We start from the raw sequence: 24,388 nt of genomic DNA on the forward strand, positions 1-24,388 counted from the left end.
TGGTGAACCTAATCCAAGAACATATCAGAAAAATCATCCACCACAATCAAGTAGGCTTCATCCCAGGGATGCAAGGATGGTTCAACATATGAAAATCCATCAATGTAATCCACCATATAAACAAACTGAAAAAGAAAAACCACATGATCATCTCACTAGATGCTGAAAAAGCCTTTGACAAAATCCAACATCCCTTCATGATAATGATCTTAGAGAGAACAGGAATAACAGGAACATATCTAAACATGATAAATGCAATATACACCAAACCAATAGACAACATCAAACTAAATGGAGAGAAACTCAAAGCATTTACTCTAAAATCAGGAACAAGACAAGGCTGTCCACTCTCTCCATACCTCTTCAATATTGTACTTGAAGTTCTATATAGAGCAATAAGACAAGAAAAGGGGATCAAAGGGATACAAATTGGAAAGGAAGAAGTCAAACTTTCACTATTTGCAGAAGACATGATAGTCTACATTAGTGGCCTGAAAAACTCTACCAGGGAACTCCTACAGCTGATTAAACACCTTCAGCAAGGTAGCAGGATACAAAATTAACTCAAAAAATCTGTAGCCCTACTGTATATAGATGATAAACCCAATGAGAAAGAAATCATGGAAACATCACCTTTCACAATATCCACAAGCAACATAAAATATCTGGGGGTAACACTAACCAAAAAAATGAAAGACCTGTACAATAAGAACTTTGAGACTTGAAAGAAAGAAATTAAAGAAGATACTAGAAAATGGAAAGATCTCCCATGCTCGTGGATAGGTAGAATTAATATAGTAAAAATGGCAATCCTGCCAAAAGCAATCTACAGATTCAACCCAATCCCCATCAAAATCCCAACAGTTTTTCATGGACATTGAAAGAATAATACTCATCTTTATATGGAAAAATAAAAAACCCAGGATAGCGAAAACAACTCTTTACAATAAAGGATCTTCTGGAGGCATCACCATCCCTGACTTCAAGCTCTACTATAGAGCCATAGTTCTGAAAACAGCTTGGTATTGCCACAAGAATAGACAGATAGACCAATGGAATAGAATTGAAGACCCTGATATTAACCCATGCACATACAAACATCTTATTTTTGACAAAGTTGCTAAATCTATGCAATGGAAAAAAGATAGCATCTTCAACAAATGGTGCTGGCACAATTGGATTCGGACATGCAGAAGATTGCAGATAGATCCATACCTGACATCATGCATGAAACTTAAGTGCAAATGGATCAAAGATCTCTCCATAAATCCAGCCACACTGAATATTCTAGAAGAGAAAGTGGGAATTACCCTTGAACAAATTGGCACAGGATACCTATTCCTGAACATCATGCCAGTAGCACAGACACTGAGGTCTGCAATTAATAAATGGGACCTCCTGAAACTGAGAAGCTTCTGTAAGGCAAAGGACACAGTCAGTAAGACAAATGACTGCCCACAGAATGGGAAAAGATCTTCACCAACCCCACATCTGACAGAGGGCTGATTTCCAAAATATACAAGGAGCTAAAGAAGCTAGCCACCAAAACACCAAACAATGAAATTAAAAAGTAGGGTGCAGAACTATACAGAGAATTTTCAACAGAGGAATCTGAAATGGCTGAAAGACACTTAAGAAAGTGCTCAAAATCTTTGGCCATCAGAGAAATGCAACTCAAAACAACTCTGAGATACCACCTCACACCTGTCAGAATGGCTAAAATAAAAAATACCAAAGACAATCTATGCTGGAGAGGATGTGGAGAAAAAGGAACACTCCTCCATTGCTGGTGGGAGTGTGAACTTGTAAGACCACACTGGAAATCAGTATGGTGGTTGCTCAGAAAAATGGGAATCAATCTAACTCAAGATCCAGCCATTCCTCTCTTGTGTATATACCCAAATAGTGCATGTTCATACAACAAGGACATATGTTCAACCATGTTCATAGTAGCATTGCTTGTAATAGCCAGAACCTGGAAGCAATCTAGATGCCCCTCAACTGAAGAATGGATAGAGAAAATGTGGTACATTTATACAATGGAGTACTACTCAGCAGAAAAAAGCAATAGAATCTTGAAATTCCAGGTAGGCAAATGGATGAAACTAGAAGAAACCATCCTGAGTGAGGTAAACCAGTCACAAAAAAGACAGACATGGTATGTACTAACTCATATATGAATTTTAGACATAGAGCAAAGGATTACCAGCCTACAATCCTCTTCACCAAAGAAACTAGGAAACATGAAGGACTCTAAGGGATAAATGGACCCCAGGAATGGGAAGTGGCATGAACTCCTGAGCTAATTGGGAGCATGAGGGTAGGGGAGAGGGAGCTGCCACAATAAGAGCAAGAGAAGAGGAATAGAGGAGAGGAAATAGAGGAGCAGAGACCTTGAGTTGGGGGAAGAATAGAGGAGAGAGAGCAGGATGAGAGGTACCATATCAGTGGGAGCCATTATAAGTCTGAGAAGAGATCTGGCACTAGGGAGATCTCAAGAGACCTACAAGGGTGACATGATCTGACAATCCAGGCAATGGAGGAGAGGATATCCTAAAAGCCCTTCCCCTAGAATGAGATTGATGACTACTCTTTATGCCATCCTAGAGCCCTCATCCAGTGGCTGATGGAAGCAGAGACAGATATCCACAGAAATACACTGAGCTGAAATCGGGAATTTAGTTGAAGAGAGGGAGGAATGAAGATGGAAGGGGTCTGTACCAGGTTGGAGAAACCCACAAAAACAGTTGGCCTGAACAAGGAAGAGCACATTGACCCCAGATGCTATCTGGGAGGCCAGTACAAGACTGATCCAGCCCCCTGAACATGGATGCCAATAAGGAGGCCTCTGCACTCCAGGGAGCCTCTGGAAGTGGATTAGCATTTTTCCCTGGTGTAAGAAGGGACTTTGAGATCCCATCCCACACTCTGGCCCTAGACACATGGGGAAGGGCCCAGGCCCAGCACAAGAAGATTTGGTGGACTTTGCAGAGCCCCCGTTGAGGGCCCTACCCTGCCTGGGGAGTGGTGGGTGGATGGGGTGGGAGGTAAGTTGGGGGTGGGGGAGGAGGGATGGGGGTGAGGGAAGAGAGAGGGAGAAGGGACTTACATGTGAAACAAGCTTGTTCCCTAACTTGAATTAATAAAAAAATACTATCCTGTTTCTAATTTAAATAAACAATGAATAAAACAAAAAAGATAAACAAATTAACAAAAAATTGTAATCTCATGCCATATCCTGCCCTCTGCATTTCTCCATCTCTGTGAAATAAACTAAAAAAAAGAAGCTGTAGTTTAAAATGGAATATTCAAATTCACATTATTTTAAGATCCAGAGAAACTACACTTAGGCAAGAGAATTAAATCTACAATAGGATATTTAATTTATTCTTAATGACAGAGAGTAGATTAAAATCCCTTCAAAAGAGAAGTTTAGAAATTCACTACCAATAAAGGTATTCCTTTGAATTACCTAAGCATCCAGGGAACATTTATGATACAAAATATAAAGGAGAGAGTAAGAGAATTCCTTTGGAAATATAGACTTATGATTTACAATGAACTTAGAGGACTCTATAGTAGTTGGCAACAAAAATGTCACAAGAATGTACATGTGTAATAACATGTATTTGATTTTAAGAAGAATCTTGATTTGCTACTTGAACTATTAATTAGTTTAAGAAGAATCTGTAGTTTGGTAAAATAATAATTGCAGCTGAATCAGAATGACTCCTTACTACCATCTGTAATTCCAGTTCCAGGGGAGAAAGAGCAATGACCACTTCTGATCTTGGTGGGTGCCAGGAGTTCATAATACATACATGCTGACATGATACTCATAAATATAAATAAAAATGAATAAATCCTTTTATTAAAAATGAGAAAAATACCATTAGTTAAAAATCTGGTGACACTTTGACCACAAGTTTGTCAGCATATTGACAAATCAATATCAGTTATCAGAACTGACTTGGACCAAAGGAGCACTTGTGGGATAGGCATTCACCATAAACTTCTGAATGATCAGGATGACTGGGTGGTACATCCATAACAGGATTTCAGTGGACGAGGTGATGAAGTCCACCTAGTACATGACCACAAAGATAACTACCAGAAGCAAGGTGGTCACAGTGGCCCTTTTCTCAGGGGATGCTCTTAGGTGGCTGAGGCTTTGAAGATATTTGCATTGCCTCTGATGTCTGAACAAGATAATCGCCATGTATGCACTTGTGGTCAGCATAAGTCCTACAAGCAATACATCTCTGAAGATTGTCACTGTTAAAATCAGTGCCCTGATGATGTAGTTCTTGGGGAAGAGTGAGCAATGTTTGGTGACCTTCATCTGGTTGGTGTCATTCATAATGGTAAACGCCCCAACAAAGAAGATCCACCTGCTACTGAATGACAAGTTGAGAAACCACATATAGAAGAAAGCATAGATCATGTATTCTTTTAGTTTATGTTTAAATTTTGCCAACAAAGAGGTACTGGGACTGATAGTGATATCGTGGAACTCAGGAGGCAGGTGATGCTGATGGGGAAGCAGCATAGGGCCAAACCAGTCCCTTGCACATGGTGTTAGCTAGGAAGCCCTGGCAGTCCATGGAGCCTCTGGCAGTGGAACCAGTAATTATCCCTAGTTCATGAATGGATTTCGGGAGCCCATTCCTATGGAGGTATGCTTTCTTAGCCTAGAGACATGAGGATAGGGTGAGACCCTGACACAAATGACTTGAAAGACTTTGATATGTCTCATTTAAGGCCTCAACCTCCCTGGATGGGGAATGGGATGGGCTGTCAGTAGGTAAGAAGGGAGGATCGGAGGGAGAGGTAACTGGGATTGATATGTGAAAAGAGATCGTTTCTAATTTAAATAAAATATAGATATAAAAATTAAAATAAAACAGCCAGGCGTTGGTGGCACACACCTTTAATCCCAGCACTCGGGAGGTAGAGGTAGGCGGATGTCTGTGAGTTTGAGGCCAGCCTGGTCTCCAGAGCCAGTGCCAGGATAGGCTCCAAAGCTACACAGAGAAACCCTGTCTTGTAAAAAAAAAATTAAAATAAAGCATCTTAAATATTCTGTAGGTCTATGAAGCTTTTGAAGACAACTTGTGTATTTAAAATGTGCCTCTGTTTGAACTTGAAAACATACTTAACATGACTACAAGTTTGTTGTTATAGTTGACCACTAACCTGCATTTTTTATCCTAAATAGATTGTGTTGATAATGTTCAATGACTAGAAATATATATTACATTGATAAATGAGTTGTATAGGTACAATAAATTTAACAAGAGTAGAAACATATGTACAGCGTTTTCTAGCAAAAACTGACCTTAAATTTGAATTAATAGACTCTTGGTTCCCCCTCTGACCTCTGCCCTCTGCCCTCTGCCCTCTGTTTGAAGTTAGTCTGGGTGCTGCCCTGGATCCAACTCCCCCCATAACCCGCACATCAGGTCTTCCATGGCCTGCACCTCGAGAGGAGTAGACTCCCCAGGCAGGGAGAACATCTTGAGTCCAGACACACCTCACTCTTCATTCACCCTCTGCCCTCAAAATCCAAACATAATTCTTCACAGATCTTGAAAGAACAATACTCAACTTTATATGGAGAAACAAAAAGCCTAGGATAGCCAAATCAACCTTTTACAATAAACGAGCTTCTGGAGGTATCACCATCTGTGACTTCAAGATCTATTATAGATAGAGTCATAGTCCTGAAAACAGCTTGGTAGTGGCACAAAAGTAGACTGATTTAACAATTGAAAACCCTGATATTAACCTATGCACCTATGAACACCTGCTTTTGACAAAGAAGCCAAAGTTATACAATGGAAAAAAGAAAGCATCTTCAACCAGTGGTGCTGGTATAACCAGATTTGGAAATATAGAAGATTTCACATAGATCCATATCTATAGCCATGCACAAAACTTAAGTTCAAATGGATCAAAGACCTCAACATAAATCCAGCCACACTGAACATATTAGAAAAGAAAGTGGGAAGTACCCTTGAAGGAATTGGTACAGACCACTTCCTGAACATAACATCAGTAGCGCAGACATTGAAATCGACAATTAATAAATGGGACCTCCTGAAACTGAGAAGCTTCTGTAAGGCAAATGACACAGACAAGAAGCCAAAATGGCAGCCCACAGAGTGAAAAAGGTCTTCACCAACCCCACATCTGACAGAGGGCTGATTTCTAAAATATACAATGAACTCTAGAAGCTAGCCACCAAATCACGAAACAATTTAATTAAAAGGTGGAGTGCAGAACTAAATAGAGAATTCTCAACAGATGAATCTAAAATGGCTTCAAGACACTTAAGAAAGTGCTCAAACATCCTTAGCCATCAGGGAAATGCAACTCAAAACAACTTTGAGATACAATCTTATTCATGCCAGAATGGTTAAAATCAAACACTAAGGACAGTCTATGCTGGAGAGGATGTAAAGAACGAGGAACACTCATCCACTGCTGGTGGGAGTGCAAAGTTGTACAACCACTTTGGAAAGCAGTATGGTGGTTTCTCAGGAAAATGGGAATCAGTCTACCTGAAGATCCAGCAATTCCTCTCTTGGGCATATACTCAAAGAATGCTCATTTATAAAATAAGGGCATATTTTCAACTATGTTCATAGCAGCATTATTTGTAACAGCTAGAACCTGGAGGCAACATAGATGTCCATCAATTGAAGATTGGATAGAGAAATTGGAGTACTACTTAGTGGAAAAAAACAATGGAATCTTGAAATTCACAGGCAAATGGATGGAACTAGAAGAAACCATCCTGAGTGAAGTAACCCAATCACAAAAAGACAAACATGGTATGTACTCACTTATATATGGTTTGTAGACTTAGAGCAAAGGTTTACCAGCCTACAATACACACCACCAGAGGAGATAGGAAACAAGGAGGACCCAAGAGAAGATTACATAGTCCCTTGAAGAAAGGGATGGCACAAGAACCCCTGAGCAAATTGGGAGCAAGGGGGAGTGAGAGGAAGGGGGTGGGAAGGGGAGAAGAGGAGGGGGTGTGGAGAACAAGAGGACTGAGACAGGGGAGGAATGGAGGAGGGCAAGAAAGGGGATGCTTTGATAGAGAGAGCCAGTACAGGTTTGAGGAGATGTCTGGCACAGGAGAAATGTTAGGGAATCCACAGGGATGACCCCAACTAATAATCTAGACAGTGGCAGAGAGGCTGCACTTGATGCCCTTCCCCTATAATGAGACTGATGACTACCTTGGTTATCATTCCTAGAGCCTTCATCCAGTAGCTGATTGAAACAGAAGCAGGCACCCACAGCTAAGCACTGAACCATACTTCTGGAATCCAGTTGCAGACAGGGTGGAGGGATGAGCAAAGCAACCAAGACAGTGCTGGAGAAACCTACAGAAACAGTTCTCCTGACCTACTGAGAGCAAGGAGACCCTATGCATAAAGTAGAGGAACCAGCATTGGATTGAACCAACCCCTCTGAATGTGGGTGCCAAGAGTCTATGGGACCTCTAACAGTGGAGCTAGTGTTTATCCCTAGAGCACAAATGGACTTTGGGAGCCCATTCCCTATGGAGGGATACTATTGCAGCCCAGATACAGCAAGGAGGGCTTGGGCCCTCCCCCAAATGATGTGACAGACTTTGACAGTCCTCTGTGGAGGACCTCATTATCCCTGGGGAGGAGGTGGGGGTTGGTTGGGAGTGGTTAGGGGTAACATGGAAGGATGGGATGCAGAGGCAATGGGGGGATGGATATGTAAATATGAGTGCCTCTAAAATAAAAAAAATTGTATCCATATAGAAATATCTATGCCAATGTAAAATAAACACTAATAGTTTCCTTTATAGTTTAAAAGTATATTAAATAATCTTCCCCTTTATCTTATCATTCCTCTATCCCTCTTTTTCTTTTCAGAACAAAATTCCTAAATCCAACCTCCTTTATTTAGTTTCCTCCCTGGCTATAACCAATAACAACTTGCAATCAACACCCCTAAATGACAATAATATCCATAATCCATCAAACAACTAAAACTACCCACTTCACCTCCTGGGAATGTGGGTGTTATATTTTTAAGACTGCTTTCTGTTGTCTGGAGGCAATAGCAACTTTAGGTGACCCTGAGAAAACCGAGATAATTTTCATGTCCTGGGAGAATGTTGTCCAGTCTCCGTGTGATGGGAAAATTTTAAGGTTATCCAAAGTCCTAGCTGGAGTATGGCAAGAGCCTGGACCATCTCAGGTAGCCATGTTGAAAGTATCCTGCAAAGCTTGTAGTCCAAACTGATCTTTGGGTGTTGGTCAGCACAGTGGCATTACAATCTAGGTGGAATCATCACTGTGGGGCCTCATCATTCTTTTGGAGACCTCAAAGGTAACCATTAGAAATTGTCACAGTTCATTTCCAATAACTTAAAAATTTTAAATGTCATATGAGAAGATTAAGGAGAAGTTAAAGGATCATAATTTGTTAAGTACACTCAGGGTAGATAAACTTAATTCCTAGCTCCCTGATTCAGTCACAAACCCAAAATCATGGACAGGAAGGGAGATAAAGACTTTTTTAGAATTAGTTAGTACTCTATATGACCATTAATATCACAAAAGAAAGTTTAAATATATTAATATTTAATTAGTATATTAATCTTATAATATTTGAGATACTTTAAAAATTGAGTTATTTATACCTTAGGAAAAGTTTCAAAGAGTCAAAATATAAACAAAGGATTATGAGATTAATGGCATTAAAATAGTCCCTTAATTTGGGTTTTTTTTTTTGTCCAATACCAGATGGCCCTTCTGACATCAGACACATTTTGTATTTTCCTTTAACAAGCATGCTTGGATTTAGAAAAGAAGAGCACTTGGATCCAACTCCAAAGTTAGCTTTAATTTTTAATTGAACTGGGGTTACAAAACCACCATTTGCCTTATATGTCTGTAGAGAACAGCAGAAACAAAGATTTGGGAAGGTTTACGAAATTTTATCTTGGTGAAAATGTGTTATACCATCAGGTCAATTTACTCTTTTTTCTTGGGACGTTTTCTCTGGATGATTAATCCTTTTTCTTCATGTTTCAATTGTCCAGTTGTCTTTAGATTTCTTAGTTGGTTGCCTTCATTCTCCTAGAAAGACCAAAACAAAACCCTGCTCCATTCTATCAGTAGGTCAGATCCACTGTTTATGAAGGTCTCTCCATCCCTGTCTTGGCTCCTTTGCTCATCCCTCCTCCCTCTCCACAACTGAATTCCAGTAGTATGGTTCAGTGCTCAGCTATGGGTGTCTGTCTCTGCTTTGAACAGCAACTGGATGAAGACTTTCCTTCCTCTTCCTGCCCTTGGGCTCCAATTTGGTCAGGGGTTCTTGTCCCCATCCCCTTCTTCGAGGGACTATGCAATCTTCTCTTGGGGTCCTCCTTGTTTCCTAGCTCCTCTGGCAGTGTGAAATGTAGGCTAGTGATCCTTTGCTCTATGTCTAAAAATCAAGTATATACCACATTTTCTCTATCCATTCTTCAGTTGAGGGGCATCTAGGCTGTTTCCAGGTTCTGGATATTACAAATAATGCTGCTATGAACATAGTTGAACATATGACTTTAATCTATAAATGTGCATTCTTTGGGTAGATATTCACATTTTCCTGAGAAACCACCATACTGCTTTCCAAAGTGGTTGTACAACTTTGTACTCCCACCAGCAATGGAAGAGCGTTCCTCTTTCTCCACATCATCTCCAGCATAGTCATTGGTGTTATTGATTTTAGCCATTCTGACAGGAGTAAGATGGTCTCTCAGTGTGGTTTTGAGTTGCATTTCCCTGATGGCTAAGGATGTTGAGCACTTTCTCAAGTGTCTTTCAGCCATTTTGGATTCCTCTGTTGAGAATTCTCTATTTAGTTCTGCACTCCACCTTTAAATGCATTGTTTGGTGTTTTAGTGGCTAGCTTCTTGATTTCATTGTATATTTTGGTGATGAGCTCTCTGTCAGATGTGGAGTTGGTGAATATCTTTTCCCATTCTGTGGTCTGGTGTTTTATCTTGCTGACTGTGTCCTTTGCTTTATAGAAGCGTCTCAGTTTCAGTAGGTTCCATTTACTAATTGTCGATCTCAGTGTTTAAGCTACTGGTGTTATGCTCAGAAAGCAGTCTCCTGTGCCAATTTGTTCAAGGATGCCACCTTCCTTCTCTTCTAGGAAGTTCAGTGTGGCTGAACTTATGTTGAGGTCTTTGATCCATTTGGGCTTAAGTTTAGTGCATGGTGATAGACATGGATCAATCTGCAATCTTCTACATGTCTGAATCCAGTTATTCCAGCACCATTAGTTGAAGATGCTTTCTTTTTTCCCTTATATAAATTTAGATTCTTTGTCAAATATCAGGTGTTCATACATATGTGGGTTAATATCAGGGTTTTCAACTCTATTCCATTGGTCTGCCTGTCTATTTTTGTGCCAGTCCCAAGCTGTTTTCAGGACTATAGCTCTATAATAGAGCTTAAAGTCAGGGATGGTGATGCCTCCAGAAGTTCCTTTATTGTACAGAATTGTTTTGGCTATCCTGGGTTTTTTGTTTTTCCATATGAAGTTGAGTACTGTTCTTTCAAGGTCTGTGAAGAATTGTGTTGGGACTTTGATGGGGATTGCATTGAATCTGTAGATTGCTTTTGGAAAGACTGCCGTTTTCACTACGTTGATTCTACCTATCCAAGAGCATGGGAGATCTTTCCATTTTCTGGTATATTCTTTAATTTCTTTCTTTAAAGACTCAAAGTTCTTACTATGCAGGTCTTTCTCATTTTTGGTTAGTGTTACCCCAACATATTTTATGTTAGGGTGTTTCTCTGATTTCTTTCTCATTCTGTTTATCATCTGTATGTAGTAGGGCTACTGATTTTTTTGAGTTAATCTTGTATCCTGCCACTTTGCTGAAGGTGTTTATCAGCTGTAGTAGTTCCCTGGTAGAGTTTTATGGGTCACTTATGTAAAATGCAAAAAGTTTGACTTCTTCCTTTCCAATTTGTATCCCTTTGATCTCCTTTTGTTGTCTTACTACTCTAGCTAGGACTTCAAGTACAATATTGAAAAGATATGGAGAGAGTGGACAGCCTTGTCTTGTTCCTGAATTTAGAGGAATCGCCTTGAGTTTCTCTCCATTTAGTTTTATGTTGGCTGTTGGTTTGCTGTATATTGCTTTTTTCTTGTTTAGGTATGTTCCTGTTATTTCTGATCTCTCCAAGACCTTTATCATGAAGGGATGTTGGATTTTTTTCAAAAGCTTTTTCAGCATCCAGGGAGATGATCATGTGGTTTTTCTTTTTAAGTTTGTTTATATGGTGGATTACATGGATTTTCATAAGTTGAACCATCCCTGCATTCCTGGGATAAAACCAACTTGATCATGGTGGATGATTTCTCTGATGTGTTTTTGGATTCGATATACCAGTATTTTGTTGAATATTTTTGCATTGATGTTCATGAGGGATATTGGTCTGTAGTTCTTTTTTTTCATTGTGTCTTCGTGTGGCTTGGGTATCAAGGTAATTGTACCGTCATAAAAATGGCAATGTCCCTTTTGCTGCTATTGTATGGAACAATTTGAGAAGTACTGGTATTAGCTCTCCTTTTAATTTCTGGTAGAATTCTTCAGTGAAGCCATCTGGCCCTGGCCTTTTTTTGGTTGGTAGATTTTTGATGACTGCTTCTATTTCATTAGGGGTTATAGGTCTATTTAACTTGCTTATCTGTTCTTTATTTAATTTTGGTAAGTGATATCTGTCCAGAAAATTGTTCATTTCCTTTAGATTTTCCAATTTTGTGGAGTACAGGTTTTCGAAGTATGACCTGAAAATTCTCTGGATTTCCTCAGTGTCCGTTGTTATGTCCCCCTTTTTATTTCTGATTTTGTTACTTAGCATGCTCTCTCTCTGCCTTTTGGTTAGTTTGGATAAAGGTTTGTCTATCTTGTTGACTTTGTTAAAGAACCAACTCTTTGTTTCATTGAGTCTTTGTAGTGTTTTCCTAGTTTCTACTTTATTGATTTTAGCCCTCATTTTGATTATTTCCTGGCATCTACTCCTCCAGGGAGAGTTTGTTTCCTTTTGTTCTAGAGCTTTCAGTTGCACTGTTAATTCTCTAGTGTGATTATTCTCCAGTTTCTTCGTGTGGGCATTTAGTGCTATGAACTTTTTCCTCTTGTCACTGCTTTCAAAGTGTCCCATAGGTTTGGGTATGTTTTGTCTTCATTCTCATTAAATTCTAGGAAGTCTTTAATTTCTTTTTTTAAATTTCTTCCTTGACCAATGAATGGTTCGATTGTGCATTTAATTTCCATTAGTTTGTAGGCTTTCTGAAATGTGTGTTGTTGTTGAATTCTAACTTTAAAGCCTGGTAGTCTGATAAGATACAGGGGGCTATTCCAATTTTTTTGTATCTGTGTAGGTTTCGAGTATGTGGTCAATTTTAGAGAAGGTTCCATGAGGTGCTGAGAAGGAGGTATATTCTTTTGTGATCAGATGGAATGTTCTATAGATATCTGTTAATCCCAATTGGGTTGTAACATCTGTTAGTTATTTTGTTTCTTTGTTAAGTTTCTGTCTGGTGGTCCTATCTAGTGGTGAGAGTAGGGTATTGAAGTCTCCTACTATAAGTGTGTGAGGTTTTGTGTGTGATTTGAGCTTTAGTAATGTTTCTTTTACAAATGTGTGTGCCTTTGTATTTGGGGCATAGATGTTCAGGATTGAGACTCCATCTTGATCGACTTTTCCTGTGATAAGTATGAAATGCCTTCTTCATCTCTTTTGGTTGATTTTAGTTTGAAGTCTAATTTGTTAGATATTAAGATTGCTACACCAGCTTGTTTCTTGGGTACATTTGATTGGAAAACCTTTTCCCAACCCTTTATTCAGAGGTACCGTCTGTCTTTGAAGTTGACATGTGTTTCTTGTGTGCAGCAGAAGGATGGATTCTGTCTTCTATCCATTCTGTTAGCCTGTATCTTTTTATAGGCAGGTTAAGACCACTGACATTGATGAGTATTAATGACCATTGATTGTTGATTGTTGTTGGTTTTGTGTTTGTTGTTGGTGGTGTTATTGTGTGTGGATTTCACCACTTATTTTACTTATTTTTTTTGGTTTTTGGTAAAGTGGGATTACCTATTGCCTATTGTTTTTTGAATGTAGTTATCTTCTTTAAGTTGGCGTTTTCCTTCCAGTAATTTCTGTAGGGCTGGATTTGTGGATATGTATTGCTTAAATCTGGTTTTGTCATGGAATATCTTGTTGTCTCCATCTATAGTGATTGAAAGCTTTGCTGGATACAGTAGTCTGGGCTGACATCCATGTTCCCTTAGCGTTTGTTGAACATCTATCCAGGTTCTTCTGGCTTCAAAGTTTCCATTGAGAAGTTGGGTGTAATTCGGATAGGTCTGCCTTTGTATGTTATTTGGCCTTTTTCTTTTGCTGCTCTTAATATTTTTCTTTATTCTGTAAGTTTGATAATTTGATTATTATGTGACAAGGGGACTTCTTTTTGTGGTCCAATCTATTTGGTGTTCTGTAAGCTTCTTGTACTTTCATAGGCATATCCTTCTTTAAGTTGGGGATGTTTTCTTCTACGATTTTGTTGAATTGGTTTTCTGTACCATTGAGCTGAATTTCTTTGCCTTCTTCTATACCTATTATTCTTAGGCTTGATCTTTTCATGGTGTCCCATATTTCCTGTATATTTTGTGTTAGAGATTTGTTAAACTTGAGATTTTCTTTCATCGAAGACTGTATATCTTCTAATGAGTCTTCAACATCTGAGATTCTCTCTTCCAACTTTTGTATTCTATTGGTTATGCTTACATCCATGGTTCCTGATCGTTTGCCCAGCTTTTCTATTCCCAGCAACCCCTCATTCTGTGTTTTCTTTATTGATTCTAATTGTGTTTTCAAACCGTGAACTGTTTGGATTGTTTCCTTCACTTGTTTGGTTGCTTTTCTTGGCTTTCTTTAGATTCTTTAAGAGATTTGTTTATTTCTTGAATTTTTTGGTTTGTCTTTTCTACTTCTATTTCTTTTTTTTTTTTTTTTTTTTTTTTTTTAAATTTTATTAGTTCTAGTTAGGGAACAAGCTTATTTCAAGTCCCTTCTCCCTCTCCCTCCCCTCACCCCCAAACTTTCTCCCCCACCCCCAGCCCATCCCCCCAACCCCATCCACCCACTACTCCCCAGGCAGGGTAGGGCCCTCAACGGGAGCTCAGCAAAGTCCACCAAGTCTTCCTATGCTGATCCTGGGCCCTTCCCCATGTGTCCAGGGCCAGAGTGTAACCCTTCATATGGGATGGGCTCTCAAAGTCCCTTCTTGCACCAGGGAAAAATACTAATCCACTACCAGAGGCTCCCTGGAGTGCAGAGGCCTCCTTATTGACATCTATGTTCTGGGGTCTGGATCAGTCTTGTACAGGCCTCCTGGACAGCATCTGAGGTCGATGTGCTCTCCCTTGTTCAGGCCAACAGTTCCTGTGGGTTTCTCCATCCTAATACAGACCCCTTCGTTCTTCATTCCTCCCTCTCTTCAACTAAATTCCCGATTTCGGCTCATTGTATATCTGTGGATGTCTGTCTCTGTTTCCATCAGCCTCTGGGTGAGGGCTCTAGGATGGCATAAAGAGAAGTCATCAATCTCATTTTAGGGGGAGGGTTTTTAGGTTATCCTCTCCACCATTGCCTGGATTGTCAGATCGTGTCATCCTTGTAGGTCTCTGGAGATCTCCCTGGTTCCTGATCCCTTCTCGGGCCTACAGTGGCTCCCTCTGATATCGTTTCTCTCATCTTGCTCTCTTTCCTCTATTCTTCCCCCAACTCAATGTTTCTGCCCCTCCATTTCCTCTCCTCTTCTCCTCTTCTCTTGCTCTTATTGTAGCAGCTCCTTCCCCCCCCCACCCTCATGCCCCCAATTAGTTCGGGAGTTCATGCCATTTCCATTCCTGGGGACCATTTAACCCTTAGAGTCCTTCATGTTTCCTAGTTTCTTTGGTGAAGAGCATTATATACTGGTAGTCTTTTGTTCTATGTCTAAAATTCATATATCAGTGAGTACATACCTTGCTTGTCTTTTTGTGACTGGGTTACCTCACTCAGGATGGTTTCCTCTAGTTCCATCCATTTGCCTGCGAATTTCAAGATTCCATTGCTTTTTTCTGCTGAGTAGTACTCCATTGTATAAATGTACCACATTTTCTCAATCCATTCTTCAATAGAGGGGCATCTAGGTTGTTTCCAGGTTCTGGCTATTACAAACAATGCTGCTATGAACATGGTTGAACATATGTCCTTGTTGTAAGTACATGCCCTATTTGGGTATATACCCAAGAGAGGAATGGCTGGATCTTGAGGTACACTGATTCCCATTTTTCTGAGCAACCGCCATACTGATTTCCAGAGTGGTCTTACAAGATCGCACTCCCACCAGCAATGGAGGAGTGTTCCTTTTTCTCCACATCCTCTCCAGCATAGATTGTCATTGGTGTTTTTTATTTTAGCCATTCTGACAGGCGTGAGATGGTATCTCAGAGTTGTTTTGAGTTGCATTTCTCTGATGGCCAATGATTTTGAGCACTTTTTTAAGTGTCTTTCAGCCATTTCAGATTCCTCTGTTGAGAATTCCCTATTTAGTTCTGCACCCCACTTTTTAATTTCGTTGTTTGGTGTTTTGGTGGCTAGCTTCTTGAGCTCCTTATATATTTTGGAAATCAGTCCTCTGTCAGATGTGGGATCGGTGAAGATCTTTTCCCATTCTGTGGGTGGTCGTTTTATCCTACTGACTGTTTCCTTTGCCTTGCAGAAGCTTCTCAGTTTCAGGAGGTCCCATTTATTAATTGCAGACCTCAATGTCTGTGCTTCTGGCGTAATGTTCAGGAAGTGGTCTCCTGTGCCAATTTGTTCAAGGGTAGTTCCCACTTTCTCTTCTAGAAGATTCAGTGTGGTTGGATTTATGCTGAGATCTTTGATCCATTTGCACTTAAGTTTTGTGCATGGTGACAGGTATGGATCTATCTGTAATTTTCTGCATGTCCGAATCCAATTGTACCAGCACCATTTGTTGAAGATGCTGTCTTTTTTCCATTGTATAGATTTAGCACCTTTGTCAAAAATAAGGTATCCATAGGTGCGTGGGTCGATATCAGGGTTTTCAATTCGATTCCATTGGTCTATCAGTCTATTTTTGTGCCAATACCAAGCTGTTTTCAGAACTATGGCTCTATAGTAGAGCTTGAAGTCGGGGATGGTGATGCCTCCAGAAGATCCTTTATTGTAAAGAGTTGTTTTGGCTATCCTGGGCTTTTTATTTTTCCATATAAAGTTGAGTATTGTTCTTTCAATGTCTGTGAAAAACTGTGTTGGGATTTTGATGGGGATTGCATTGAATCTGTAGATTGCTTTTGGCAGGATTGCCATTTTTACTATGTTAATTCTACCTATCCATGAGCATGGGAGATCTTTCCATTTTCTGGTATCTTCTTTAATTTCTTTCTTTAAAGTCTCAAAGTTCTTATTGTACAGGTCTTTCACTTTTTTGGTTAGTGTTACCCCCAGGTATTTTATGTTGCTTGTGGATATTGTGAAAGGTGATGTTTCCCTGATTTCTTTCTCATTGGATTTATCATCTGTGTATAGTAGGGCTACTGATTTTTTTGAGTTAATTTTGTATCCTGCTACCTTGCTGAAGGTGTTTATCAGCTGTAGGAGTTCCCTGGTAGAGTTTTTCGGGTCACTAATGTAGACTATCATGTCATCTGCAAATAGTGAAAGTTTTACTTCATCCTTTCCAATTTGTATCCCTTTGATCCCCTTTTCTTGTCTTATTGCTATAGCCAGAGCTTCAAGTACAATATTGAAGAGATATGGAGAGAGTGGACAGCCTTGTCTTGTTCCTGATTTTAGAGGAAACGCTTTGAGTTTCTCTCCATTTACTTTGATGTTGGCTATTGGTTTGGTATATATTGCCTTGATCATGTTTAGATATGTTCCTGTTATTCCTGTTCTCTCCAAGATCTTTATCATGAAGGGATGTTGGATTTTGTCAAAGGCTTTTTCAGCATCTAGTGAGATGATCATGTGGTTTTTCTTTTTAAGTTTGTTTATATAGTGGATTACATTGATGGATTTTCGTATGTTGAACCATCCTTGCATCCCTGGGATAAAGCCTACTTGATCATGGTGGATGATTTTTCTGATATGTTCTTGTATTCGGTTGGCCAATATTTTATTGAGTATTTTAGCATCGATGTTCATGAGGGATATCGGTCTGTAGTTCTCTTTCTTAGTCATATCTTTGTGAGGCTTGGGTATCAAAGTGATTGTAGCCTCATAGAAAGAGTTTGGCAATATCCCATCTGCTTCTATTGTGTGGAACAGTTTGAGGAGTACTGGAATTAGCTCTTGTTTGAATTTCTGGTAGAATTCTGCAGTGAAGCCATCTGGCCCTGGGCTTTTTTTGGTTGGGAGGCTTTTGATTACTGCTTCTATCTCATTAGGGGTTATAGTTCGATTTAAACTGTCTATCTGATCTTGATTTAATTTTGGTAAGTGATATTTATCCAGAAAGTTGTCCATTTCCTTTAGGTTTTCCAATTTTGTGGAATACAGGTTTTCAAAGTATGACCTAAAGATTCTCTGGATTTCCTCAGTGTCCGTTGTTATGTCTCCCTTTTCATTTCTGATTTTGTTAATTAGCATGCTCTCTCTCTGCCTTTTGGTTAGTTTGGCTAGAGGCTTGTCTATCTTGTTGATCTTCTCAAAGAACCAACTCTTTGTTTCATTGATTCTTTGTACTGTTTTCCTAGTTTCTACTTTGTTGATTTCGGCTCTCAGGTTGATTATTTCCTGGCGTCTACTCCTCCTTGGTGAGTTTGCTTCCTCTTGCTCTAAAGCTTTCAGTTGTTCTGTCAATTCTCTAATGTGACTTTCCTCCAGTTTCTTCATGTGAGCACTTAGTGCTATGAACTTCCCTCTTAGCACTGCTTTCAGGGTGTCCCATAAGTTCGGGTATGTTGTGTCTACATTCTCATTAAATTCTAGAAAGTCTTTGATTTCTTTTTTTATTTCTTCCTCAACCAAGGAATGGTGCAATTGGGAGTTATTCATTTTCCACGTAAATGTAGGTTTTCTGCAATTCGTATTGCTGTTGAATTCTAGCTTTAATGCATGGTGGTCTGATAAGATACAGGGGGTTATTTCAATACTTTTGTACCTGTGGAGGTTTGCTTTGCTGCCAACTATGTGGTCAATTTTTGAGAAGGTTCCATGTGGCGCTGAGAAGAAGGTATATTCTTTTGTGTTTGGATGGAATGTTCTATAGATATCTGTTAAACCCAGTTGTGTCATAACTTCTTTCAGATCCTTTGTTTCTTTGTTAAGTTTCTGTCTAGTAGTTCTGTCCAGTGGTATAAGGGGGGTGTTGAAGTCTCCTACTATAAGTGTGTGTGGTTTTATGTGTGGTTTGAGCTTTAGTAATGTTTCTTTTACAAAAGTGGATGCTTTTGTATTAGGGGCATAGATGTTCAGGATTGAGACTTCGTCTTGATGGACTTTTCCTGTGATGAGTATGAAATGCCCTTCTTTATCTCTTTTGATTGCTTTCAGTTTAAAGTCTAATTTGTTAGATATTAATATTGCTACCCCAGCTTGTTTCTTGAGCCCATTTGATTGGAAAATCTTTTCCCATCCTTTTACTCTGAGGTATCGCCTGTCTTTGAATTTGAGGTGTGTTTCTTGTAAACAGCAGAAGGATGGATTCTGTCTTCGTATCCATTCTGTTAGCCTGTATCTTTTTATGGGTAAGTTAAGACCATTGACATTCAGGGATATTAACGTCCATTGTTCATTGGTTCTTCTTGGTTTTGGATTTATTGTTGGTGGTATCATTGCGTGTGGATTTTGCCCTTCTGTTTCTTTTTGTGTTTGGTGAAATTCGATTAACTACTGACAGTGTTTTTGTGAGTGTAGTTATGTTCGTTGGGTTGGAGTTTTCCTTCCAGAGCCTTCTGTAGTGCTGGATTTGTTGATATGTATTGTTTAAATCTGTTTTTGTCGTGGAATATCTTGTTTTCTCCATCTATAGTGATTGAAAGTTTTGCTGGGTACAGTAGTCTGGGTTGACATCCATGCTCCCTTAGTGCTTGTAGGGTATCTATCCAAGACCTTCTGGCTTTCAGAGTTTCCATTGAGAAGTCGGGTGTGATTCTGATTGGTTTGCCTTTATATGTTACTTGGCCTTTTTCCTTTGCTGCTCTTAATATTTTCTCTTTATTCTGTAGATTTGGTGTTTTGATTATTATGTGTCGGGGCGACTTCTTTTTGTGGTCCAGTCTGTTTGGTGTCCTGTAAGCTTCTTGTACTTTCATAGGCATATCCTTCTGTAGGTTGGGGAAGTTTTCTTCTATGATTTTGTTGAATATGTTTTCTGTACCTTTGAGCAGTATTTCTTCACCTTCTTCTACACCTATTATTCTTAGGTTTGGCCTTTTTACGGTGTCCCATATTTCCTGGATATTTTGTGTTAGGGTTTTGTTGGACTTGAGGTTCTCTTTGGTGGATGAATGTATATCCTCTAGCGAGTCTTCAGTGGCTGAGATTCTCTCTTCCATCTCTTGAATCCTGTTGGATACACTTACATCTTTAGTTCCTGATCGTTTATCCAACCTTTCCATTTCCAACATGGTCTCATTCTGTGTTTTCTTTATTGTGTGTATTTCAGCTTTCATGTTTTGAACTATTTCAAGAGCTTCCTTCACTTGCTTGGATGTTTTTTCTTGGCTTTCTTTGGATTCTTTAAGAGATTTATTTATTTCTTGAATTTTTTGGTTTGTCTTTTCCTCCAATTCATTTAATTTTTTGTTTGTTTTCTCTTCTATTTCTTTAAGGGATTTTCTTGTTTCCTCTTTAAAGGTCTCTATCAACTTGCTGAGATAATTTTTGAGGTCCATCTCATCTTCATGCTCTGTGTTGGGCTTTTCAGCTCTTGCCGGAGTGGAGTCCCTAGGTTCTGGTGGTGTCATGTTGGTCTTTGTGTTGTTGAGTGAAATCTTATTCTGTCTTCTCCCCATATCCTTTTAGTGGGTGCGGGTGGGTTCTCTCTATCTCCTCTTGTGGCCCAGTGGTGTGTGGGGGCTAGGAATTCGATGTCCACAACTCTAGATGATCTCGAACGCTCCTGGTGGTCTCCTCGCTAGTTCCTAGTTTCTTGGTCGTTCGGCGGAATGGAAGAGTGGGGTGCTACCAGATTTGGGGCACAGGGAGCTCCTCCCTGCCTGGGCTTGTCTGGCCCAAGCCGGCAGGCTCAGGCGGGGGTGGTGGGATGGGGGTGGTGGGGTGTTCTGGTCTGGGGTCGGGAGCGGGCAGGGGCTCACTCACCTAGTTCCAGGTCAGTCTGCGGCGGCGGAATGTAAGAATGGGGTGCTAGCGGATTGGTGGGGCAGGTGGCTCCTCCCTCTCTGGGCGTGTCTGGCCCAAGCCGGCAGGCTCAGGCGGGGGTGGTGGGATGGGGGTGGTGGGGTGTTCTGGTCTGGGGTCGGGAGCGGGCAGGGGCTCACTCACCTAGTTCCAGGTCAGTCTGCGGCGGCGGAATGTAAGAATGGGGTGCTAGCGGATTGGTGGGGCAGGTGGCTCCTCCCTCTCTGGGCGTGTCTGGCCCAAGCCGGCAGGCTCAGGAGGGGGTGGTGGGATGGGGGTGGTGGGGTGTTCTGGTCTGGGGTCGGGAGCGGGCAGGGGCTCACTCACCTAGTTCCAGGTCAGTCTGCGGCGGCGGAATGTAAGAATGGAGTGCTAGCAGATTGGAGGGGCAGGGGGCTCCTCCCTCTCTGGGCGTGTCTGGCCCAAGCCGGCAGGCTCAGGAGGGGGTGGTGGGATGGGGGTGGTGGGGTGTTCTGGTCTGGGGTCGGGAGCGGGCAGGGCCTCACTCACCTAGTTCCAGGTCAGTCTGCGGCGGCGGAATGTAAGAATGGGGTGCTAGCGGATTGGTGGGGCAGGTGGCTCCTCCCTCTCTGGGCGTGTCTGGCCCAAGCCGGCAGGCTCAGGCGGGGGTGGTGGGATGGGGGTGGTGGGGTGTTCTGGTCTGGGGTCGGGAGCGGGCAGGGGCTCACTCACCTAGTTCCAGGTCAGTCTGCGGCGGCGGAATGTCTACTTCTATTTCTTATAATGGAATAAATAACAAAGTTAATTATGAATCATCTGGAATAAATTAAATGATTTCAACATGTAAAACATCTCTTTTAGCTTTAACTATATTAAGAGGATCTGGAAAATCTATAATGCCATGAGAAAGTATATAAGTCTGACATTTGAAGAGAATGATAAGGTCTTTGAGCCACTTCACTTAAAGTACCCTATTTATAACTTGTCTTTTGTGACTTATTTGCATCAGTATAGAAAGTTGGGGCTCAGAAATTGATGTTCCCTTTACAATGTGAGGGAGGAGCCAATTACTTTTCTTCATAAATTGGACTCACTTGTTTTGGAGATATTTGTTGCTAATCTCTGTCAAAATAACTTCTGCAAGCTCTCTGCCAGTGTTCGCTTTCTGTCCATAATGGGAAAATTTCAGCATTAGTAAAAGGTACCACAATGTCTTCTGGGTCTATTCCTGCTAATTGATGATGTCTTAATTTTCATTTAAGAATCAATTCAAAAACCTTTTTTACATAGGTATTAAATTCTTTTCTGTTTGGTAAAAATATCTATTCTAGATTTTTATCTTCTCTCTGCCTAAGAATTCCTGAAATGAATGCATGGAAGGTAAAATAACCAGAATACAATCAATGTTGAATCTAAGCAATTCACATGTGCATCCTGTAATTACTTTTCTGTCAAAGCAAATTCTGTCTTGGCCTTACTTGATCATTTCCTTGGACTATTTAAGTCCTCATCACCCCATAAAGTTTGAAATAAACTACTTAGTACTTGGTTTGTCAATCCAATTGTGGATGGTAGCCAGGTAATACCTCCCTGAATTTTTTAAATCATTATGAGTTTGCAAATGATATCTCCTGATTTTTACTTTCTGTGTCTGAATTTTTTGTAAACCTATCTTAAATCCTAAGTAATTAATAGAATCTCCTTTTTGTGTTTTTTATCATCAATTTGTAATAACAAACAAGGCAAATTTTCTTTACCTCTTTAAGGACTTTTTCTAAGGTATCTGAGTCTGAATTTGTTAGTAAAATATCATCCATATAATGGTAAATTATAGATTGAGGAAACTGTTTTTGAATTATTTCTAATGGTTGTCATACAAAATATTGAAAGAAGATAGAGATGCTTAACATCAATTGTGGAAGAATTTTCCACTACTATCTTTTAACAAGCTGGAAATTATTATAAGTAGGCACCGTGAAGGCAAATTTTTCTCCATTCTGTTCTTGTAAAATTATAGGGAAAAAAGCAGTCTTCTAAATCAATCAATATAGTTAATAGTGCATCCTTTCGGTAACAGAGAAGACAAGGGAATTCCAGATTGTAAAGTGTCCATTGACTGAATCACCTTATTTGTGGCTTTAATTCTGCTAAAATTCTCCACTTTATAGATTTATTTTTAATTACAAATATAGGAGAATCCTGAGCATTAATTAATTCTTCAATCTTCAGTACATTGAACATTCAGATGCTCCTGTGCCAGCTATTCTAATGCCTGTGATTTTTCTGATGCCAAGGACATTATTCCACCCAGAGAGGTTTTTCAGTTAACCATTTTAAAGGTAGGGCTGTTGGTACCTTTGAAAGATCAGCAGTTGTTATGTTCTGCCTATGTACAACCTGAATGGTCAGTGATAGTTCTTGATAATTGAAGGCAGGGAAGTATTGACTTCACTAGAGCCAAGGTAAATGATAAATTGTTGTTTTATTGGGGAACAACTTACACAGATAATAGTAAAGAACTACAACAGCATTCCTGCTCCAGAAGATGCAGTCTCTGCCCTTCAATCTGACCAATGACATGAGAGTCAGAGAGAGAGAGAGAGAGAGAGAGAGAGAGAGAGAGAGAGAGAGCTCACGTTCTGCTTCCCCACCATCTGGTCATGTAAGCACCTGAAGCCACACCCAAAGGGGGTATGGACACTAAAAAAAATTCACTGACAAGAGGAGATAGCACTACAGATAGTACCATTTAATATTTTTCTCAGAAGCATACTTTAGTTTATGATTTGTTTCTGATATTGGAGGAATGTTAATCTGAATATTCCATTGCTGAAATCACATCGCCATAAATTCATTACTGTTAGCCACAAATGGCTTTAAATTTCCTTTCCTTCTAGACATATACACTCCCCATCTTGCACTTTGTTTTTACATGACATGAAATTTCAGTCCTTAGAATTTTATCTCCTGAAGAGGCCAATTTGGATGACAAGTTTTTGGTGTAATTGTTGTTACATCTGTCCCTGTGTCTACTAAACCCTCAATTTCAATGTAATTTATTTGTATTTTTAACTTTAGTCTTTGATCATTTATAGAAGTTTGCCAAAATACTTGTTTAAAGAACTCTCCTGAAAATTTTGTTTTATCTAATGAAGCTGTTCTATAATCTAGAGCAGTATGGTTTTTCACAACAGTCATTAAGACTTTTAGGTGTTCTATGGAGGACAAGGAATGATTGAACCAAATTTGATATAGGTGCCTGTGAGAGGCCCACTAAGACATTTCCTGATGGCAAAGGGTTACCCTACCTGTTCCATGTTGCTCTACATTCATTAATCCAAGGATGACCTTTGCCACACTTTCTGCACATTCCAGAAGACTGTGACGTTCTATTTGGATTATCTCCATAAAAAATAATTAATTCTAGGAAAGGCTTCACTGCATTTATTTTTCAGATGACCTGGTTTACAACAATTAAAACATCTAACATTTTGATTTTTGTTAAAATTTTTAGAAACTACATCTCCTATGCAAGTATTATCATAAGCATGAGATTCAATATCAGCTATATTTCTAATCTCTTCATCTATTAGTGCTGATTTTACCTTTAAACCCTAATCACTCTTTTAAATTCTGAATTATCATATTCAAATGCCAAAGATTCCATTAATATGTGTATAACTTCTGGATCTGATATCACTCTATTTACACCTGAATTCATTCTTTGTAAAAAAGAATCAGGGAAGGCTTCTTTGGGGCCGTAAATAATTTTAGTAAATGACTCAGTCCTCTTTCCTTATTCTTCAGTATTGTTCCAAGTATTCAAAGCTGCTGTACAGCATAGCCCTAAGGCATGATTATCAAATGCAATCTGTCTTAGTAAATCAGAAAATTGGCCCTTCCCAAAAAGCTGTTCTTGGGAAATTTCCATACCTCTAACACCACTTTGTTTTTTCATGACCCTAGCTTCCTTACTTCAT

At 39.7% G+C, this 24,388-nt stretch overlaps 1 pseudogene; it reads right to left on the minus strand.

The window, feature by feature from the left end:
• Positions 1-3,952: 3,952 nt before the first annotated feature.
• LOC100766314 lies at positions 3,953-5,516 on the minus strand (annotated as a pseudogene).
• Between the last annotated feature and the right edge of the window lie 18,872 nt (positions 5,517-24,388).

Source organism: Cricetulus griseus, chromosome 8, assembly GCF_003668045.3.
Source record: "Cricetulus griseus strain 17A/GY chromosome 8, alternate assembly CriGri-PICRH-1.0, whole genome shotgun sequence".
NCBI lineage: Eukaryota > Metazoa > Chordata > Mammalia > Rodentia > Cricetidae > Cricetulus > Cricetulus griseus.